Below are 22795 nucleotides of genomic sequence, written 5' to 3'. Positions count from 1 at the left end.
GGGAGTTGCTGTTATGGTACAGTATACATGAGCACGTAGATCTTCCAGACCATTATATCGCGCACAAATTGACCTTGCTTGTGAGGTAGCGTGTCTGGATGAGGAAGTAGAGTATATCAGTATATCAGGAGACCGCAAGCACCTGCTCTGCTAGCAGAAATCTCTCTTGTATACTTTATACAAAAGACTTGGCCCTACTTTTCACCGGATTCTCACTTAGAGAAGTTCTGTCCTGGTATCACTTAAAAATGGTTGTCTGCATCATACGTCCCCGTGTGTCAGAGCACTGAGGGCACTGACGGGCAGTAACAGGCACTATTGGCCCTGACCAGCTTCACCTGGGGCCCCCACTCATGCCCTGCCCATGGCTGGGGACAGTATTTAAGCTCAGCTCAGGAACCTTTCAACTTATTTGTTACTGAAGCTTCTAAGGGTCTCTCTAAAGACCTCTTCAAAGAGGTCTTTTTATATAAGGTAATTTTTGCTTTTTAGGGGAATTTTGGTTTTGAGATTCAATTTGTGCTTTCTGTTCTGTATTGTACCAAGTCAGAGGCTTAATATGGTACTTAAGTGGGGTTGATGAATGCAGGGATTGCTTTACTTATTTTCATTTAAAGACAGTGTGCTCTGTGCTTTTATTTAGGTCACCATTTTACTTTAGGATAGTCTTGAATGGTAATGACTTTTCCCAGTAATGGTGGCTTCTGGAGGATGAACTTGAGGGTAAGTTCCCTGATGCTGTTATTAACTGTATGTGGGACTACCATGTGCTTGTTCTTCCTCAGAATTTGCTCTATTTCACAGAATTGTATGGGTTGGAAGGGACCTCAAGAGATCATTGGGTCCAGCCCCCCTGCCAAAGCAGGTTCTCTAGGGCAGGTTACCCAGGTAGGCAGCCAGACAGACCTTGAATTTCTCCAGAGAAGGAGGCTCCACAACCTCCCTGGGCAGCCTGTCCCAGCGCTCCATCACCCTCACTGTGAAGAAGTTCTTTTGCATGTTGCTGTGGAACTTCCTGGGCTCTATCTTGTGGCCATTGCCCCTTGTCCTGTCCCCACAAACCACTGAAGAGGTTGGACAAGTCCTGCTGTCTCCTACACTTAAGCTATTTGTAAACATTGATGAGATCCCCTCTCAGTCTTCTTTTCTCCAGGCTGAACAGACCCAGGTCTCTCAGCCTTTCCTCATAGGGGAGATGCTCCAGGCCATGTATCATCTTTGTGGCCCTCTGCTGAACTCTTTCCAGAAGAAAATTTAATGGTGTGATGAATTCCTTTGGAGATAAGATAGGGTAAGAAAATGGAGGGAAGATAGCTACAAAGCTATATAAATTTGGTTCTTTGCAGTGCAAAATGCATAAAAATTATATGGGAGAGCAACAACAAAGTTGAACTGTGCATCTTATGTAGTTAGCTGTGTGCAGGTACATGCTGGCAGTGGTACTCCAAGGATAAATCTAAAACCTTTCCTTAAACATAAGTAAAGCTTCTGAAGTGTATTTGTCCTGTTAAGTGTAACTCTGACTGCGTTTGGGGCCCTCTCTTTCTGTGTATCTAATAGAGATTTTTTTTCCCATCATTGTGTTCTTCCATGGCATCAGACTTGCTTTTATGCTTTAACGTATTCTGAGGTATGGGTGCAGCCCTCCGGAGGTTATCTGGTGAACTGATAGTTTCTATCCTAATCCAACAGAGGTAAAATTGCTATTGATCACCATCAAGTTCTGTAAGGAGAGTAACATTTTGCTAAGCTTTCTGGAGGTGATCTGGATAGCAATCTTGAATTTATCTGGCTCAGATGTCGTTTCTAAAATAAAATTGTTACTTTTTATGTGGAGATATGTATCTATAAATAGGAGGAAAGAGGGGATAACTTCCCTGGCATGTATCCCATGTAAACAACTTGTTAGGCTATGTGACTGTACTGCTCAAATAAGCAGCAGCCAGTTGCTGCCTGCTTTTGGATGATGTTGAGAATCTCATGGACAGTGTAGCTCCAGAATGAGCTTTGGCTGCCTGTGTTAGTGGCTGGATTGGTTAACCAGTAAAGCAATTTGTACAAAGGGACCTTAGGTTCCTGTTGGGTGCTCAACACCAATTGGAGCTGTATCAATACTACATCTTTTTTGATGAAGCTGCACATACAATTGTATTTGGTTTGGAGAAACGTATGTATTATATATTAATAAAAATCAGTGCTCTCTAGTTATTTAAGATTTGGGCTTAAATAAAAATGAGGGCATGAAAGACTCCTCTTGTCTGCCCCTCAGGTCTACTGTGGGATGAGATGGTCCAGCCTAAAGTCAAGTGCAAAGCAGCAGGTTGGGTGAAGTCCAGAAAAATGCAATTTGTTGGAACCTTGATAACATTGGGAATACTGGATTTAGAAAGCACTGTGAAACTTTACATGCAAGCTTCTTATAGGTAATATAAAAACATAAAAAATTCAGAAGTGTAGCCAGAGTCACAGGTTGCAAGGATAAGAAAATCAAAGCAATTCTGAGACAAATGTCTGCAGAATCATGAGCAGAAAGAAAAAAGAGCATTAACTGTTTTCTCAGGTGGTGCGAATCAGTCCCAGGTGGGAATCTAGAAAGGGAAGGCTGGAGGGGAAGGGAAAAAAAGTTGATTATAGGCATTCATTTTACTGCAGTACTTGTTGGATGAGATGCAAGGCAATTTTGTTATATTTCAAATGGGTTCAGGCTCTGGGAGAAGGTATTGCTTACAATGAGATGATACCTGTGATTTTTCCGGAAAGAAAGCCCAACTGGTAGCTGTTAATCCTGTAATTTCAGCTATGGGAGCAATTTTACCATGGTTACAATGTGTTTTAAGGTAAATATTTTTATTTATGAAAAAATAGTAGGCAAGCTAAAACCGTGGGTAGGGCTGGGAAAGAATTCAAATCATGCTTTAAGCACAGTGCTTTCTGAGGCAGAGTTAGTTATATTCATGTCATGAGCTGTGGTATTTCTATTTCCCAGTGTTTATTATAACAGAATTATTCATGAATTTAGATCAAGTCTGAACACAGATTTTTTGACAGAATCATTGTTTTCCCTCTCCCAACCAGGCATATCACCATTTTCCAAACCAAACTGTTGGAAATAAAGCATATGTAGTATAGCATTTCATAACTTAATTATTTCTAAAGATTGTTTTCTGAGAAGCAGTAAGTCACATTCTCTGGTGTTTATAACGAAGAAAGCTAATTTACTGAATAAGCTACTGGTCAGAGATCAGGTGATGGGGAATTTTGCATGGGGAATGTAAATGCCAGTCTAACTGATGTTCTTCATTATACTTTGCCCCTCCAAACTGTGCGTGAGGAGGCCAGATGTCTGAACTGCAGCAGCAAAGAAAACTGTGCATATTTCCACCTAGACCACAATGACCATTTGAATCTTCCTTACAACTTTTTCTGACAGTACTGTTTTGCTGCAACTGAGATGTGGGCATTATTGTACCAACTACTTCCTAAAGGTATGGTTCTTACCCCCATGGAACTTGTGGAAAGATTGTTCAAGAGCAATAGAAACTTCTCAGGATCCAAAGATCTACAAAGGCTACTGCCTAATATTTAGGTGTTTCAGCCTGCTTAGCCGTGTTTACATTTGATAGTCCTTGTAATAATTATGAGTATGTAGAGTGAGAAGAGAAAGGAGGCTTCACACCTCACAAATGAGGGGACAAAACTTCAACAAAATTTAACTTTCAAAGAATGACTGGCTATCATCTGTATGAGGTATACATGGCTAAGTTTTGGTAGTGCCTGCAGGGGTGGCTTTTGTGAGACGAGTCCAGAAACTGCCCCATGTTAGAGAAGAGCCAGTTCCAGCTGGCTCCAAAAGGGACCTGCCACTGCCTGGAGCTGAGCCAGCGAGTGATGCTGGCTGTGCATCTGGGAGCATATTTGAGGGAACCACTGTGCAACAGCAGCTGGAGGGGTGGAACCAGCCCTGCAGCCCCCAAGGTCAGTGCAGAAGGAAGGCAGGAGGTGTTCCAGGCACTGGAGCAGAAGTTCCCCTGCTGCCTGTGGGGTACCACAGAGGAGCAGATCTCCATGGTGCAGCCTTTGGAGGAGCCCCTGGTGGAGTAAGTGATCTGGTGGGAGCTGTCACCTGTGGGGGACCCGTGTGCTCCTTAAGGATGGACCCATATGGGAACAGTTCCTGAACTGCTGTAGCCTGCAGGAAGCCTGCAAAGGATCAGCATGGGAGGGACCCCAAGCTGAAGCAGGGGAAAGCAGTGACTGTGAAGGAGCAGCAGGGATGCAGTGTTATGGACTGACTGCAGCCTTCTCTCCCCTGTGCTGCTTGAGGGGAGGAGGTAGAAAAGAGTGAATGGGAAGAAGGTGTTTAGCTTCTATTCAGTTTCTCACTGCTCTAGTCTGTTTGTAATGGGCAATAAATTATATTAATCTCCTCATGTTGAGTCTGTTTTGCCCATGATAGTAATTAGTAAGGGATCTCCCTGTCCTTATCTCAGCCCTTGAGCCCTTTTCCATCATTTTTCCCCCTCTTCCTTTGAGTAGGAGGAGTGAGAGCAGTTGTGGTGGAGTTTAGCTGCCCAGCAGTGTGTAACCACCACCTCATCCTATCTTTCTGTATTAGTGCAAGATCTGCTCCTGTGACATTTCTAATTTGCTGATGGAAATGTGCAGGTGTGGATGAGCTGGAAGGAACTTGGATGCTGGAGGGATGAGCATGGCATAAGAGCCTCTGTATAGCACAGAGTATCACCAAGGTCACACAGTATATAGCAGGGCAGAACCTTTAATCCATGTAGTCTGAGTACCAGTCCTGTGCATTGACTGCAAAGCATCGTTCTCTCAGGGAACAAATAAGCTCTCTAGTCAAATACATCCATGCTAGGCAGAAATAGATGCCTTATCATGGCTTTGTGCCCAAATTAATGTATATTGCTCTACCACAGAGCTAAATTGCTTTAGTATAGTGTCACTACTTCCATTGTGCTGCAGTGATGCACAGCATAAACTGTTTTTATCAGCAACTAGCAAGAAATTTCATCTGGTAACATGTTATTCCTTATGGGAATTTTGACTTTTTTTTGATTTTGTTTTGAGATTGTCATTCTCACATATGTAGAACTCTTCTGTGAGAGACTAGGCACATCCCAGTGCTTGTGGAGTCAAAATTAAAAAAAAATTAAAAAAAAAAAAACACACCATACCTAAAGATCGTATGTATACAGGACTAAAGAAGGGACAAGAACATGGAACAATGACATCTGATATTTGCTTGATTCTGGTACGTGGCTCAGCATTGCTTCACAGATTTCTGGGCCTTCCCTTATACTCATTATTAAAATAAACTGTTATGTACAACAGTAAGAGAAGTGAGGTTACTTTCTCTGTTTTTGTTGAATGTCTTCCAATATTAGTCATCCCTTAGCATAAATCTGAACAATCTTTTTATCTTTACATGAGCCCAGAAGTTGTTCTGCAATGCGGAGGTGTTACTTGGTTAAGCCTATTATTTCCTGCACTGTGATATTGTCCAAAACATATTAAGTCAGAAAGTCCTTTTGCTTATCCTTTAGTAGGAAGGATTCCTTGTATGGTTGCTGTGCGTCCTTTTAGCCCCCTCTAGTGCCTGACTTATGAGGGCACAAGTAACAACAGTGGCTATTTTGCTTTTATGTGAAGGTATGGGTACAACTAGTGGAGTTGGAGAATATGAATATGACTCAAAGCCAGCTTTGCATAGCCATGATTTTCTTTTGCTTAAGAGAGAACCTTTATCTTCCTCTAACTCCTATTCTTGTGTTTTGCACTTTGCTAAGATCTGCAAAGGAGAGCTTGCTTTGAGTGGATGTGAATTCAGTGTCAGCTTAGGTGGTTCTGGGCCAGTAGCCTTTGTTAGGCTAAATGCAGTAGGATAGGCCCACTTCAGATGTATTTTGGACCTATTTTATAGGTTCAAAATCATCTCAGCTGTGTCTAAAAAGAGCTGCAAATGACATAGTTCATCTAAATTTAACTTCACCTCTCACAAAAGAACTATCCTGAAAAGATGCTAAGAAATTGAATTAGGTTTCCCACTGTTGAAAGCTTATGAAGAGCAGCCTAATGCAGTAAGCCTGATAATGAGGATGGAGTGTGGTGTTAGTGAGGCCTTGACATTAAAGGGGAAAAACAGATGATTCGGAGACAGCTCGTGTTGCAAACAAATGATCTGTATTCAAAAGAAGGCATAGAGCAAGCATTAAACTTTAATGGAATAATCTCAGGAGGGAGGTTATTTTCATGCTGCTGAACATTTTTCTTATTAGCATAACACATGGTCACTTTTGCAACAAGCATAATAATACTGTTAATCATCCAGTTGTTCTGTGTAAAGGTTAAGTCTCCTTGGAAGTGTAGTCAAATAAGCTAGTGACTCTCTATTTTGAAAAGCAGTTACCCTTGCAAAGAGGGCTTATTTGAGTTCTAGGCACTACTTTGTTGCTACTGGAACCTATGCTTTAAAATATTCAGAAGAAAAAGGTAATGCTAATATTTTGTCTTCTCCATTTTTTGGAGATCACGCTTCTTTATGAATTACCTGTATTTACTCATCTTAATGTGTCCCTTGTGAGACAAGTGGCATTCTTGTTCTGCATGAAATGTGTAGAGGGATTTGGTCCTAAAATCTCAGTGAGGTGCCAGATTCTTTAGTTTTTAGGAATTATGTTCTGGGGTGATCAGTGGTTGCAGGCATGAAATTCTTAAAGATGTCTAAAAGTTGGGACTTCTGAATGCTTTTGAGCTTCAGTGATTGCAGAGGTTGCATTGACTGGTTATAACTTCACTAGTAGTGTTGAGGTGCGTAGCTCTGGGAACAGATCATGGATTGTGCTGGGAGGTGAGCCAATGGGTACAGTTACCTTTGGGAGCCTTTTCCCTGTCTGTGCTGCTTCAGCTGTGCTGCCACACTCATTTTTGAGACAGGTTTGAAAGGCTTAGTATGGACTGCCATATGGATGGTTTGCATCACAGAACTGGAATGCTGCTGTTAGTAAGTTCTGTAAGGAGCTGGTGAGCACTGAAGCTGTAATTACTAGAGGCTGAAAATTGCTGAAGATCCATAATATGTGCTAGTTGTTATCTGGGCCCTAGATGAAACCTCTAAGTCCATTATGTATTGCAGTGAAGAATAGTCTTTGCTCACTCTGATCCTTCCCTATTTTCTTCAGTATTTTTAGAAGAATTTGATATGATCGCTAGAGGCAGTGAATTGCTCCAGTCTATGCTTTGTACTTGGTCCAGCATTTGCTTTTTATCTATTCATATGCTTGCTGTTGCAAACACCACATTTGTTTTCATATAGGACTTGTGCCTAGCTCTACTTTCCTCACTCCTGCACTAGTAAGGATTTTTCAATAACTATTAGAATTAAGTACAGTTCTAAAAACATGGACGTATATACAATACAGACACAAACTGTATGCAATTATAAGCTTGATTTCCTGCTCATTTTCTTAATGCAAACATTGGGTTATTTTTAAAGAAACAAATACTTCAATGGTGATCTCATGTTTGCAGTGAGATCATTGTTTTCTCATATTAGTGTCTGTTGTTCAAGCCTGCCACAGGCTTATTCCAAAAAAAGTGTGAAGACTTACTGTAGCAGGAAGCTGGGCACTCTAGTGATAAGTGCAGCAGATTAAACAGTTTCTAGGGGCTGTTGTGGATCTTGGATGAAATCAGACAGATGTGTTGAGCCTCTGATCTGTGAAATGGTTTCTGTGTCCTCATCATGGAAGGATGGAATTTCCAGGACTGACCCTGCCAGGTCTTGAGTTCTTCAGCTCCTGCTGAGTTTCCTCACTCTGAAACACTTGGTCGCTCAAGGAATCACAGAATCATCTAGGTAGGTTGGAAGAGACCTCCAAGATCACCTAGTCCAACCTCTGACCTACCACTAACCAGTCCTCCACTAAACCATATCCCTAAGCTCTACATCTAAATGTCTTTTAAAGACCTCCAGGGATGGTGACTCCACCACCTCCCTGGGCAGCCTGTTCCAATGCCTCACAACCCTCTCAGTAAAGAAGTTCTTCCTAATATCCAACCTAAACCTCCCCTGGCACAACTTTAGCCCATTCCTCCTTGTCCTGTCACTAGGCACGTGGGAGAACAGGCCAACCCCCACCTCACTACAGCCTCCTTTAAGGTACCTGTAGAGAGCAATAAGGTCACCCCTGAGCCTCCTCTTCTCCAGGCTGAACAAGCCCAGCTCCCTCAGCCGCTCCTCGTAGGACTTGTTCTCCAGGCCCCTCACCAGCTTCGTCACCCTTCTCTGGACTTGCTCGAGCACCTCGATGTCCTCCTTGTAGCGAGGGGCCCAAAACTGAACACAGTACTCAAGGGAGATGCCTAGGACCTCAGTCAGTGATCACTAGGAAGACACGTACAGAACATGCCGTTCCTATCCGGTATTTTGCAAACATTAACATACATGTGTTTGCTGCAAATGTAGGCCATGACTATATTTATGGATGAGTTAATTTATCAATTTCCTGAAATATGGCTAGTTGTATTATATTAGAAGTTCAGTTTTTGCATGTAGAAAAGAACACAATGATTTCAAATATGCATCAGTAGAACCTATGTTCCTAACTTTGGAGTTTTCATAAATTTATGTAGAAAGTCTATTTTCCATCCTCCTGTCAACACTAAATCAAGGTTAAACTCTCAGTGTATAGGGTTGTATCCTGAAGAGGTAAAAACTGTATGGTCAAAACGTTGCAATTTTCTAATGAACCTTACTGTGGTAAGTTTTATCCTTTAAAGCTCTACTATTTGGACTATTTGGAGTGTTTAAATTATTTATAAGAAATTAATTTCTACTCTTTGCAGTAGAGATGCAAGGTCTTGCGTAACAGAACCTGAGTGCACACTTCAAATGAGTTTTTACATTTATAAGTATATTTTTGTAGCTAACACTGTGTTGGACTAAAATCTTGCCAGTAATGCAGAGTCACTTAAAGGACTTGGGACTTAAGGCCAAAAATCTGTCATGGTATGTATAATCCACATTGAGCTTGCAAGTGCAGAGTGCTTAGTGTCTAGAACAGGAAAGTCTCTTGTTTCTGTGTAAAACCTCTGGCTTAAAACACCAAAAATGCTATGTTTAGTGTTTTCCTAAGTTATTACAGTGTCTCTTATTGGGCCATATGAACTGAAGCTGTTGAAAGCTATGGAACATTTTATAACAATCATTTCAATGGAGACATTCAGAACAGTGGAAGCAAATTGTGAGTAATAGCTAAAGGTTTCTGAAATGTGAACCCTGCAGTTTGTCACTTGCAGAAGTTTATATTCACTTCATCCTTAGCTACTTGCAAACCAATTGTGATGAGCTAAATATATTCTTAGTTTAAGACTAAGAGAATCTCTAGTTATAAAAATTAGATGTTTTGTACTGTTAACACTTAAGCTCTTTCTAATAAAGAAAAGACCTTGGATCCTTGCTCAGTTTACTTCTGTTATTCCTGCTCAGGCCTTGAGCATTGTTGTTTATTGTGTCATTAAAGACTCAGTAAAAATCAAATTGAGATAAAAATACATGTAAATCTCTATAGACTATAGGGAGATGACTAACAATGCTCAGGCTTTTGATATTTAATTGGAGACGATGCCAAACATTACTTGCAGTGTGCAAAGTATGTTTTGTTACAAATGCCAGCTATCATAGAAAAAGAATTTAAAACATTTACTAGCAGTAACAGTATCATCAAAAATCACCTACTCCGTCAAGTATGTAGTCTAAAAAAGTGAATATATGTCAGCCAATCTTGACTTCAATGGTGTGTATTTTTCTGCCAATCTTTAAATGTCTCTCCTGATGGAAGCAGGTGAATCTTTGCAATTTGTCTTTCCAAATTAAGATAGGCAAAGCATTTATCTAATCCTGTTTTTTCATTTGTTTGTTCTAGGACTCAGTGGGACTGCATGATTTTACAGGACTTTTTTTCTATTTTTTTTTTATTTATATGCTGATCCTCCAGATCACTAATTTGTCTGATATCAGTAGTGGAGGTAATTACAATGTGTGTTACCTGTATAGCCTATGGGAGACATGCTGAGCAACTCACAGCTGACTTTCATTTATATGCATATTGACCTTTTTGTAAAAAAGGAAATAACCTCTCTAGGGTTGTACTATGTATTGTAGTAATATCAACTCAAACAAAACCCAAAGGTTGCTGCTTCAGTACCTATTTGATTACTGCAGCTACCAATCTATAAACATTAAAAAATGGATATGTGAAGGAGGTGTTTGAAATTGGTTTTCATGATTCAAGATTTCAGATGTAAAAGAACTGGCCTTCCATAGTGGCTTTGCACACTACTACTCAAATATATATTTGATTCCGTTATTCAATAATATGTTACCATTGTAATATTTTTGTAGAGCAATTAAAGGTAGCAAAAAAAAAAAGTTAACAAATCTGTCTAAGATTCAAGGCTTTTCATTATTGCAACAAGTTTCAGTGCATTTTCCTGGATTAGAATACTGAATCCTCTTGCAGGTAAGCTCTATTATGATGCTATATCATCTTAGCTCTTCATCCTCTCACTAAATAACTTCTGGACATACCTTCTTGTTACCAGGATCTGGAAGCAATATAAACAGGGGATAATTTATCTTGTAATGAATCCAGTACAAGGGCTCTCAGTGTTTTGAATGGGGATTAGAACAATCATACCACGGTTGTTCTTTTGTTCACCATTAGTCCACTAATTAGATAGTGAGTATCACAATTAATGTTAGCGAGATTCTGAATTTATATGTACCAGGCATTTCTTATCACTGTTCAATTCATTTTCAGCTATTTTGAAGCTGAAAATGCTGATTACAATATCTGTCATCTAGTGTATGTCATTGATTAATGAACAACTCTGCCTTTGTCCTGGTTCTTACATGTCAGCAGAAAATACTGAGAACCTTTAATTCAGAACTGGACTGAGCCTGTATATTTTTCTTTAATAATACTTAATATTTATACTTCACATAGAACATAAGGTAAAATTGTATAAGCTTTTTATTCACTCAAATATTGCTAACAAAATTAAGTACATTTTGGCACTTGAAAATGGTTGGCAAGTTTGTCCAAATTGCACTTTTATTGGAATAAGCCATTACTTGTATTAAAAGTAGGGTTGAAATATAACAGCTCTTCTTCCAGGAATTATCTAGCATTATCTAAATGTCTGTTATACAATATAATGTTTTCTATTGCATGAAATGATCCCCAATTATCACAGGTGAATATTTTAATTGCTTCTAACTTAGAGGTATGGTTCAGTTTTTAAGTCAGCTGTAAAACTGCAATTAATTTCAAAGGGGTTCTGAAACAAATATGTCAAGTCAGCCTATCTGGCTGACTTATGGCTGTCTCTGGCCAGTAATCCCATAGTAAAAAGACAGCAATGTACCACTTACAGCTAAGTTCATTTTCCCTTGACATTATGAATGCAAATGCATGACGCGTTGTGGTGTGTAGTGATAATCTTTGCTTGTTTATTCTACCGCAACTGCTGAGTAAAGGAAACAGAAGAGGGAGTAGGCAAACATTTATTTTAGACCACAGTGCTGAACCCATTTGTTTGTTAAATAGTTGTTATTGTTATGACTAAGGAACAGAATCCTAACATGGAGTGGAGAGAAATCAAATGTTGTACTCCTATAAGGAAGGCACTATTTCAAACAGCTAGGGATAAAAGTTATGAAAGAAGTAGGAAGGCCAAGGGAAAGACTTGCTAAGGCAAAAATTGATGAAAAGGTGATGATCTTCAGAATAAATATTTCAAACTACAATCCCTATAGATTTTAGGGAGCCTGTGAGTTAAGGGACGGTAGTACTTGACAGATGCACATGCCCTGTTTAGGAAAGAAAAAGGCCAAAAGCAATTGAAATGTGTAACTCCCCCTGTCATTATATCTCTCACAATGATACATGTGAATGTATAACTTCTCAAGGGAGTTTGGGGGTGATAGGCTCGTTGCTAATTCTTTCTGACTAATGGATAAATCCAGAACTGGTTTTGTATTGTGGGGTGAATCCGTGCACCCTATTTATAGTGCAAGTTGCCTGATTAATAGTCAGGAAGAAAGAGTCCTGGCTGGTGCAAGGCAACAGTTCAGTTTTCCAGGTCTGGTGTGTAGGTAACTTGAGGGTGAAGAATGAGCACAGATGCTATTACACCACTGTATTGACACATTGCTTACTTCTTTCCTGGCTTCCTGCACTTCTTAGCTGTAGTCTAGATCACCTTGATCTGAATTAAATGTGATAAGTTATTCCAGAGCATGACTGGGTCAGCAAAAGACAGCAGAGAAAAAGAGTTCAAGTCCATCTCTTGTATTCTCATTACTGCTGACAAAGGGCTTTGTGTAGCTGTTAGTCATGGGATTCTCACAGTACAGTAGGATTGGCCCCGCAGTGATTGCAGAGGATTGTGCTGACAGGGACCATCCAAGACTTTGGCTAGAATTGTAATAGTTTCCTTCCATTCTCTTGAAGCATTCCCATAATTTCTGTTGTAGTTTTCCTTACCAGACATGAAAGTTTAGGCAAGAGTCCTCTCAAGCTTAGTATGTACTGTAATTCCAAGCAAGCTGATACTCTCTGGCTCAGTTTATCTGGTAGTTAAAATGGGTTTGTTAATGCCTACAAAACATCTGGTGATTATTAGGATTAATTAGATTATTATTAGTCTTGCTTTTCTATCAGGTTAGGGAGTGAGCTTCCCTGCAGCTCCCAATTGCAATGCTGATATTTATTTATTTATTTTTGCCAATTGGCAAAAACTGCTCTACTTCAGAAGAGTTGGCTTTAGAGCCAGTTCCCTGATGCAATCTCAATTATTTTTATGATACACTTAATTCCTGGTACACTGTAGGACTCAGCAGTAGATGATGTCCCTGTGCTCGTTCCCATACTCCCTCTGCAGTTGGCACTTTGCTTTGAGATCCTTCCCTTTGGCTCTTCTAAGGATGAGTGACACCACGTGTAATACATTATCTTCTTGAGGCTCTCTTGCAACTTGTGACAAGCTTTATTCAAACTTCTAAATACAACCAGCATCTTGTGTACCTTTTGCCTAAGGTAGGCACATTTACCCAGGCTTAGGTTTCCTTCTGTTTCTGCTATGCCATTTTGTGGAGATGTGTAATTCTTTCCTGCAGGTAACAGCCAAAATATAAGACAGTGTTTACATTGATAATTCTAACCACATTGCCTGTTTTTATTAATGCCAGTTATAGTTTACAAATGAAATTGCATAAAGAATGTAAGCTATCTCTCACTGGTCTCTTTTTTTTTAACATTACAAAATGTGCTGACAACTCAGTTAAATTCTGGAAGAAAAGCAATGCCCTGCTTACTTTTCTGTCTAGCCTCAATTTTTTTAAAATTATGTGACTTTCAAGAATTGCTGGAAGAACCTTCATATAGGACTACTACATTTTACAGTGTAAAATAGTTTCATCTCAGTTGTCCTGGCCACTAATTCTATTCTCTCTGTACATACTAAAACCTTCAAAGGTATTTAGTTTTTTGTTTACTATTTTTATATAAATTCTAACATTCATACATTTGATTATTTTTGATTTATATTGCACTTAGTTCTGGGAAACTTCTTTCATGCAGTGTTATCTTTTTAACTGAATAAATAGAAAATCAGATCATGTGAGCTGCATGTGGGATTGCCTGAATACTGGTGCATATTATTGTTATGACTTGGGAATGCGCAGCAGAGTATGTAAAGACCAGCTGGTATCACAGCTGCTAGATTTAGTTTTATATTTATTCGTGACACCTACAAATCAAGGTGAGACACATAACAAAGCGACAACATTCCAAAACTGTTTTTGTCTCTTCAGATCAATTCCTTTAGACAACCCTCTGGGATTATCATACCAGTATTTTAGCATTGCTTGAAATCTTCTTACGACGATATCATGGTATTTCCAGAATATGCACTGGATTCTTGAATATAAATATGCTGTTCATCCTCAAACATTTGTCCCCTCAGATCTGTTGTGATTGAGCTGTGTTGTCTAAGAGCCAAATGGGAGATGGAACAAAGGAAATAATTGTCTTTTTATAAATCTCTATAGAACTATTAAAAAGCCTTTGTAGCTTTTCTGTTACTCTGATTTTATTCATGACACTTGGAAAACAATGATAGATTATAAATTCATACATAGGTTAAACAAAACCAGATGCATTTGGACAGACTTGACAAATCCCTTCTATACCTCCTGCATAAGCATACACAGCTGAAAACAAAATGAGAAAATCTGAAGTTTACAACACTTGATATGGGTATGCTTATCTTTACATGGAAAATCACCTTATCTGTAGTGAATTGAAGTTGAATGTGCTCTAGTATCAAAACAAGGGGATGCTTGGCAGTGCTTCTTAAAAGGGCAGAAAGTTCTTCATTGGAACAGGAGACTGACAATGAGTTCAAGGCAGTACTTATCTCCTTTCCTGCATCATCTGAAAACACAAGGAATATTTTCAGTGCTGTGGTTGAATTCAAAAGGCTTCCTCAGAAAATAGTCTTCCATTGGATGTCAGCAGGAAAGCATCAGAACCCTTTCTACTAGAATTCTTAGATGCAATGTTTGCCTGATGCACATGAGCTCTTTGAAAGGAAATCACCCAGCAGCATTAGAAATCCTAAATGTATCCACTTTTCTCTATTGCAGTTCCTTGCTGTAGCAGAGTATGCATTGTAACATACACAGAGGACACATTTTCTACGTTGAGCGCAATAATGTACATGGTCTGGCTGGGATGGAGTGAACTTTCCCTGCAGCAGCCCATACAGTGCTGTGCTCTGCACTTGCAGGTGGAACAGCAGTGGTATCGGTACCGGCACAGCACCAAGCCCCCCTCTAATCCTCTTCAGAGCCAGCAAACTGGGCATGGACAATGGGTGGGGAGGGTACATCATCAGGGCAGCTGACCTAAATCAACCAAAGGGATATCCCGTGCTGTGTGGTGTCACACTCCACAATAAAAGGTGGGGAGGAAGGGGAATCTCTTTGGGAAGAATCTGTCCTCCCAAACTGCTATGCATATTGAGGCCCTGCTTCCTAGGAGGTGGCCAAACATTGCTTGTTGATGGGAAGTAGAGAATTATTTTCTGTTCTTCTTTATGGCCTTTCCTTTTTCCCTTTAATTAAATTATCCTTATCTCAACCTGTGAGCCTTTATTATTTCCAGAATACTCTTTTCTTCCCCTCTTTGATGGAGGAGGGCGAGCGAGAGAGTGGTTGTAGTGTTTAGTGGCCCAGCAAGGTAAAACCACCACAAAGAAGGATTGCGTTTGACACAAGTGAATTGCCTACATGACCTCTAATAAAGACATTGGTATTAGGGTTCTGCTCTAGGTTCTTAGAGGATTGTCACAGGATTATCTGCAAACACCGCTTGTATTAAGATGCATATAAACACAGACTAAACACAGGCTGTTCTAAACCGCAGCTCAGAAGGGAACCGCTGATCTGGGTTGAAAAGCTGAATTCATTTGCAGATTGTCATTTCTGTGCCTACTTCAGCCTAAAGCGTGTTTAGAGCTGAGTCTATCCTTTGAAGTGTTGAGGATAAAAATTCAGTGCAGAAACTGCAATATATGATGATGAGATACAGCTCTAATAACATAGTCTAAGAGCTATCACAGTAGAAGAGGTGATCCATTTTAATGAAAGGCTTCAATTTATAGAAGAAAAACCAAGAACAGCTCTTCTCTTAGACAACTGAAGTTCAATATTTAAAAAATACAGCATTAGCTAGGGTGATGTACTCAAATGCTGCAGCTCCCATTTATTTAAATGTATAGGATTAGGGTGATAATTAAGATATGTCTGCTCTATTGATAGGCCTTTACAGGTAATGCTGAATGTATCACAGCTGAACTTGTGAAATCTGCCTGCTAGGGTAGGTGCTAAGAACTGCAAAATCTGGTTATGAGTGTTTGAAAAATATTGCCAGGTTTTGAAATTTAAACTAAATGTTTGGTGAGCCTGACCTAAAGGTGGCTTACTGTTAACTGGAACTACATCTTAATGCCTTGAGTGAAAAAATAATCAGGTTCAATGGGTAAAGCAATAAGCTTAAAGCAGATTTGCCAGAAGCCTTAGATAAGGAACTTGCTGTCAGTAAGTGTAAGCAAACAGTCATTTCTGAGGGTATGGAAGCACGTAACAGGGGTAAAAGTCACCTCATGTTTTTCATTTGTTTCTAAATACTTCGTACTCTGTAGAAGGGCAGCATTTAATTTCCCCTGAAATTGAGACTATGTTGTCTTATTTCTAATATAAACAAGAGATCGTCCTGGATTTACAGATTCCAGTCTGTATTAACGGAAGAGGTAACTGAAGAAATGTATATTTTTTAAAGACAGGAAATCGGGATTGCTTTTCTTACAATTTTCTCTTATCCTGTTGTAGCCTTGCCTATTTAGATTCCTTGCTCCTTGTGGCAGGGACAGTTTTGTGTAGTTCACAGACCCCCATGCCCGGCTGATGCCATACTGGAAAGATGCGAGCAAGGCTGAGAAGCACAGATGTACTGACTACTGCTCTAATGACAAGAATTCTTGCATAACATCCCAATGTAATATTGTGCTTTGCAAGCACTATTTTCTAGTGATCTTTTGAAATTAGAAAGAATGACGTGGTAGACTCTTGGGAAACTTCCAATTATGGAGCTGTACTCTGAGAATGAACACGTGAATCAGACCAACATACTTGACCATTCTTGCACTTTTATGAAGGACCTAAGACCTGGAATGGTGACCAAAATATAGTTCTGTAGTCCCAAAGCTGGCAAACTGTGTGCTTATTGGTGTGGTGTACCAGGCACGAACCTAGGGACAAGTTCTCTAACGCTTTCATTGCATTTTTTTTTTGCAATTTATCTGTGTTTTTTCTTTTCTCAGACCTTTGGATTTGATGCCAGTATCTGCCACTGTTTTTTCTGTGTGGAGGACGGAGGCCCTGGAATTGTTCAGGCAGTCCCTTATCGTGGTACAGAAAGCAGAGGGAGGTCTGTGGGCTTTGAGCTGTCCTGATTCATCCCGAGGAAAACCTGACGCAGAAGAGTCCTCTTACAGAAAACTGCTGCCACAAGTGGGGAGCCTAGCAATAACAGAAGCTTCTAAAACTCAATTCTGATAAGATCACTTGCAGGAAAACATACTTCTATTGGCTTCAGTGCAAGATTCACGTTAGAACCTTGTAATCTGAAGTTTAGAAATCAATAGGTATTTTGGAAGAAATAATACAGCCTTCCTTAGAGACAACCGTATCTATACATTGATGTTGATACTCCTCCTATTTCATGCTTACACCAGAATGCTGCAATGTTTTCTACTATACTCTAAGGAGACTTACACTGTGTTTACTGTACTTATAATTCTTTTGTTCTGGACTGTACTTCTAAAATTTTGTTCTAGATTAGCTGGTTCCTACAGACTCGATATTATGTGTTGTCAATTGGCAATGAGATGCATTTCCTGGACAGTAGCAGTTCTAGCTGATAAGTAATATAGGCTGTATTTGCAAGATGTTCTAAACCACTACTGTCTGAACCCACATCAAAATCTTTATTTTAGACTGTTTGGTTAGTTGCAAGATGTAATACACTAATTTTATGATGTTACTTTCTTAGGTCCTTGTGCTAGTGCTTGCTCTTCAGTATGGGGTTTCAGTGATGCAGGTCAGCAAACACATCAGTGTTTCATTGGGACGGAGTACTCGTGAGGTGCCATGCAGAAAACGTTCAGCTACAGACACATTGAAATCTAAGGCTGTAGTTAACAGTGCACTGCATGTTCAGCCATGGAGGCCACTCATTCCCTGCAATTTTCAGCTAGGAAAAAACAAAGTATTTCAAAGCATGTCCAATGCAGTTAGTATGTCTAAGGCATAGTATCGATCCAAGAGGACTGCAGAGGACTTCACAAGCTGATGTACTTACTATACGGAAGATAGTATATCAGAATAGGAACTCTTTAAGTAGAAATGAAAATGTCCTATATGATTAGCACATGGAGAAGATATCTTTCCTTCTGAAGAGATCTGAAGCAGGATAAAAAGTACAGGAGTTTCACTACTACAGCCAATTTAATTCATAGTGACATTCTTATCTAACAAATGATGATAGTTGGAATAATTTGATAGATTTACATTGGTATGAATAATTCCTGTACTCAGAAAGTTTTCTTGGGATATAGTGCTTTCACTTAAACACACTCGGCCACTGTAATTGTGTTGTAATAATTAAAGTAGCAAAACTGAAGTTAAGTACTTGAGCATTTAAAGCTAATTGGAAATTTCCCTCTGATTCTATTGGAAACAATTTTACTTTTTTAATCACTTGACCTGAATTTTCCTATTGGAAGTCCTGGCAGCTGCAGTTAATTGCAGCCCTTGGGTTGGTACACACTGGGAGTCTCACACAGGCTTCAGAAGCAGAAACTGGTAAGAATTGCTGGGTTTTGACTTGTATCGGTGCAGAGAAGTAGATGGTATTTCTGGGTATTATTGCTGTACAAATAAGAATCCTTTCTGAAATTAAATGCTTTGCCTGACTTGTAGAGTTTTTAACACCAGGTTTTGGGCAAAAGGCATACTTTCTGATGGAAAAAGAAATGGAGTGACTTGACAGCGGGAGGTTCTGTTTCATGAAGTTGGTTGTGATTTTTTGTTGTTGTTGTGTTTTTTTTTGTTTGTTTGTTTAAAAAAAAAAAAAAAGGAAAGAAAAGGCAAAGAAAAAAAAACAACTTCAGGCCGGTATGTTTTACTGAGCTCAAGCAGGTATGTAAAGAAGTTTGAAAACTATGGTCTTGGTTTAAACATCATGGAGAGATCCATAGGATAGGGAAAGTGAAGCAATTAGCTGCTGAAAGTACAGGATTAATGAGGTAGGCACACAGGCTGAAGTAGTATAATTGAGGGTCTCATCTACTCTGTGAGTGTACAGGAGAGAGTGTTCAGGAATACTTCAAAATCTGTTCCAGAGCATACAGTTGATTCGTAATCCTTTCTTACAAGTATTTGTACCATATCCTGTATCAGGCTTGCTCAAAATCATCCATTTCTGGGACAGAAATTTGTCCTGCATCAGATTAAAATGACATATTTTGGCTAGCTTCCTTATTTCAAAATATAACAGGATCACAAAAGAGCAGGACTTCTTCTGTTTATACTCTCTGACTCTTCTCTCTTGCCCTTGCAGAATGGTATTTTTATGGCTTGATTTCTACCAAAAATGCTCTTCAAATATACAGCCATCTCTTTTTCTGCTCAATAGTCAACTGGTTTGCTAGAGCTAACAAACACTAGGCTTCTCCACACCAGTCTCATTTTCTCTGCCTTGGTAAACTTGTAATCTTGCATGGAAATTCAGTCAGAAATTCATCTGACCTGAAAGCTTTGTTATTGAATTAAGATGACCACAAGTGCAAATGTCTGTGGATCCAAACTAATTTGGTTTTATAGTGAAATATTGACATCTTAATGTATTTTCCATACCTTTTAATGAAAGGATAGCAGACATCTGTCTGACTCAACACAGATCAGAGTCAGGTTGCTATATAATTTATAGTAAGCATATGCATTGTTCACGTATGCTCCTGACAGTATGATGCCTCAGGCTCAGTATAGATACTAGAAGTCATTAATACTAAGGCAAACCCTTTGATTTGTCATTGCACAGTCACCTGTATAAATAATACAATGGGATTTTTGACTAGCTAGTGAGAAAGACCAAAACAAATCTTTGAGTGGTGAGATTTTTTATGGTTTCTTTTTACTTTGGACTTTGAAAGTCACCCAGTGATTCATGAGCTTCACCCATTGCTGAATTTTGAAAAGCACTGTTACTTTTTTTTTTTTTTTTTTTTTTTTTTTTTTGCATGTAATGGCTCCATAAACCATCAAACTTTCCTTAATCCTGTTAGGTGTAAGAGCAAGGAGTGATCTGTTGTATATCTGCATACAATGTTATGCATTATATAGCAAACTATGCTGTAGTTACTTCTACTGGTCTTGTCTGGGAATGCATCTGTGCTATTCTGTAGCAGTGACAATACTGAAACAAACAGGGCCTAAGGGCCTGCTGCATGCACAGAGGACATAAGACAGTGGAAGATGCTCCTTATTGACACTATTAGAATGCCAAACTGGGAAAACAGATGCCTTTGTGAAGCAGCAGTCTGACCAGCTCCAGGGTGTAAATGCAGACTCAGAAAGCATGCAAAGGCATGAAAGGATTTGTAAAGGATACAGAAAATCAAATGAGAACAATTAAAAATAATAATAATAATAATACACACAATATAACAAGAAAATACTACAGATGACTGATGATACTAAAATAAGTAGACCTGCAGTTTAAAATAAGTTGACCTGCTCGATCAACCATTTTTAGAACAAAAAAAAAGAAAACCACTTCCTTCCTGTTTTCAACCTGTTCTTTTCATCAGTGTCTAAAACTTTCTGAGCTCTTTTCATATTGCATAAGAGAAGTTCTGCCGAGCAGGTCTGTTCTCTGGCAGTTCTTTTAGCCTATGTTGAAGCTGATTGCACAGCTGTAATAGCAGTAGGTTTTCTATCAGTCTTCTCCTGCTGCTAGAGAGCATGTCATTTTATTGCCTCTTTGATGAATCTTAACAACTTTAATTGATTTTTAAAAATAGAAATGACAAAAATAGGATAAAAACAAACATATTCCCGATGTCTGTCCCTGTATAGCATATCATAATTGACTTTCAAAGCAGCCAGCACCAATGATGATAGAAGCAGTTCCAACAACACATTCTGTGTTGGAGCCCACTTCTGCAGCATGAGCAGTTTACTAAGGGGTGAGATGCTCTTTGTTATTCAGTCACAAAGAGCTTGACCCGGTGAGGGAAACAGGTTTGCAGTTGGTAAGGTCTGGAAAATCGATTTTCATTTCTTCTTTTAACTGCTGAAACTACTGCAGTCCTTACAAATCAGTGTGTTTTAGTCTGAGGGGGCTGTGGGTGGACTTTAAATTTCAGAGTTCCCTAGCCAAAAGTGATGTAAAATCATGGTTAAGGGTTAAGATTGGACAGCCTTTTTGCTATCAGCAAAAGAAATGGCTGATAAATGGCTTTCTAGCCTTTCTCTAGCATGGGTCACTTGGATGGTACATGCATCGTGAGAAGTGGTACTGCAGGACACTGGATTTGATGGCATGAGACACAATGGGAGTAGCAAATAATACCTATAAACAAATCTGAAAGATTGAGTTTGTCTTAATGGGAGAAGGCCAAAGAAAAACATTGGTCATGTCACTTTTAATTGTCTAGGTAAGTTGCTGTGCTTATCAATAAAACACTTAGGCACAGGAGGATGTGTTTTATTGCTCCGGTAATTGCTGCTTTGGGTGTGTTGAGAAATAACCTTGAACCAACACGTTCTCTTAGGTGATGATTAACTAGGAGAATCAGTAGAGGTTATGTTAAATTTACCAGCCTCAGAAAGCCTTGCAAATAACGAATGTGGGGTTGGAAAAGACTCAAGTACTCATGAGATGAGGTGGTCTTCTGCAGAGGATACTAGACTGAGAGGTAAGAGACCCAATCGTTAAAGCAGCCTCAGGTACAAATTTCTGGTTTGCTGGTCCACCGCTTTTAAGTTTAGGTACCCCCCCCCTCCTTCTAGTCATTTTTCTTAACTTCTTATACCTTTGTCTTGCCCCATAGTAAATCTAACCTGATAGACAGTCCTGCTTGAGATGTCAGCAAATAAATACTTCGAATGTAATACATGAGGAATGGAGGATGATTAAAGTGTATCTGTCGTGTTATTAGATGGAAACAATCTTCAGGAAAACATTGCTCACTTTCCATGTATACTTTGGGGGCCTGGTAAAGGCTCGGAAATGTAAAACTGTGCAGAAAACTTTCCCTGTTTTTCCAAATTCCCATAAGCTTTTATATAAATAAAATAATGAAGAAATCTGGGACATGCTGGGAGATACAGGTATTATTTCGGGTCCCCGAGTATTTTTGCTATTTTGGCTAAACTCTCTTTTGCTGGTGTAGTTCAAAACAGTGCTGATAAGCCTGTGCAACATAGTTTATACCTCATTTCAGACAACTTCCCTTGATTAGCTTTGAGACAGAATAAAATAGCAGAAAAAAAAAATCCACACAAGGAACAGCAATGTTCAGAATTCTTAACAGCTTTTCCTCAGCATGCTGCTCTGATTCACAATGTCCTTAAGCAAAAAAGCTGTCTTGTTCCGATTCCTGACCCACTATAATCTAATTTAGTTGTCTTTGGTCAAGTGTGCAAAATTCAAATTATGAGGAGGAGCACAGCTCTTAACTCAGACCACTGTTGCTGAGCATCCTCAGAGAAACCTAGCCAAGCATCCTTCTCCCTTTTTTGCTTTAGCTCCCACTGGGGGAGAACTATTTTGCAGATTATGCAGGAATTCATTGAAGTAAGTAGTTACTTTCCTGTATAGATGAATTTCAATCTTTCACTAAGTACCTACATGTACTGGAGTACCTGAAAGTGCACATGTAAAACAAAGTAGCACAAAGATAAGTGGAGGAAAAATGAATTTCAGTAAGTGGAAAACAGCACACTTGCTATTTTACTATTTACATAGCAAAAAGAAAACCTTAAGTTCACTCAAGACAACAGATTACCTTTTCATTAGCTGAGCTGGGGTTTCTTGCCTTGATGCTGTGTTTTCCTAGAAAATGTAGTTAAGAACATATAGTT

General features: G+C 39.2%; 1 long non-coding RNA gene across 1 annotated transcript; it reads left to right on the top strand.

Moving 5' to 3' along the window:
• The first annotated feature begins 43 nt into the window (after positions 1 to 43).
• Positions 44 to 20418, top strand: LOC137864117 (uncharacterized). The gene is made up of 4 exons (XR_011101320.1): positions 44 to 474; positions 644 to 723; positions 16969 to 18747; positions 18786 to 20418. It is a non-coding gene; the product is annotated as an uncharacterized lncRNA (long non-coding RNA).
• Positions 20419 to 22795: the final 2377 nt, after the last annotated feature.

Source organism: Anas acuta, chromosome 14 (genome assembly GCF_963932015.1).
Source record: "Anas acuta chromosome 14, bAnaAcu1.1, whole genome shotgun sequence".
In the NCBI taxonomy this organism is placed as follows: domain Eukaryota; kingdom Metazoa; phylum Chordata; class Aves; order Anseriformes; family Anatidae; genus Anas; species Anas acuta.
This window is presented reverse-complemented; position numbering and strand designations above follow the sequence as displayed.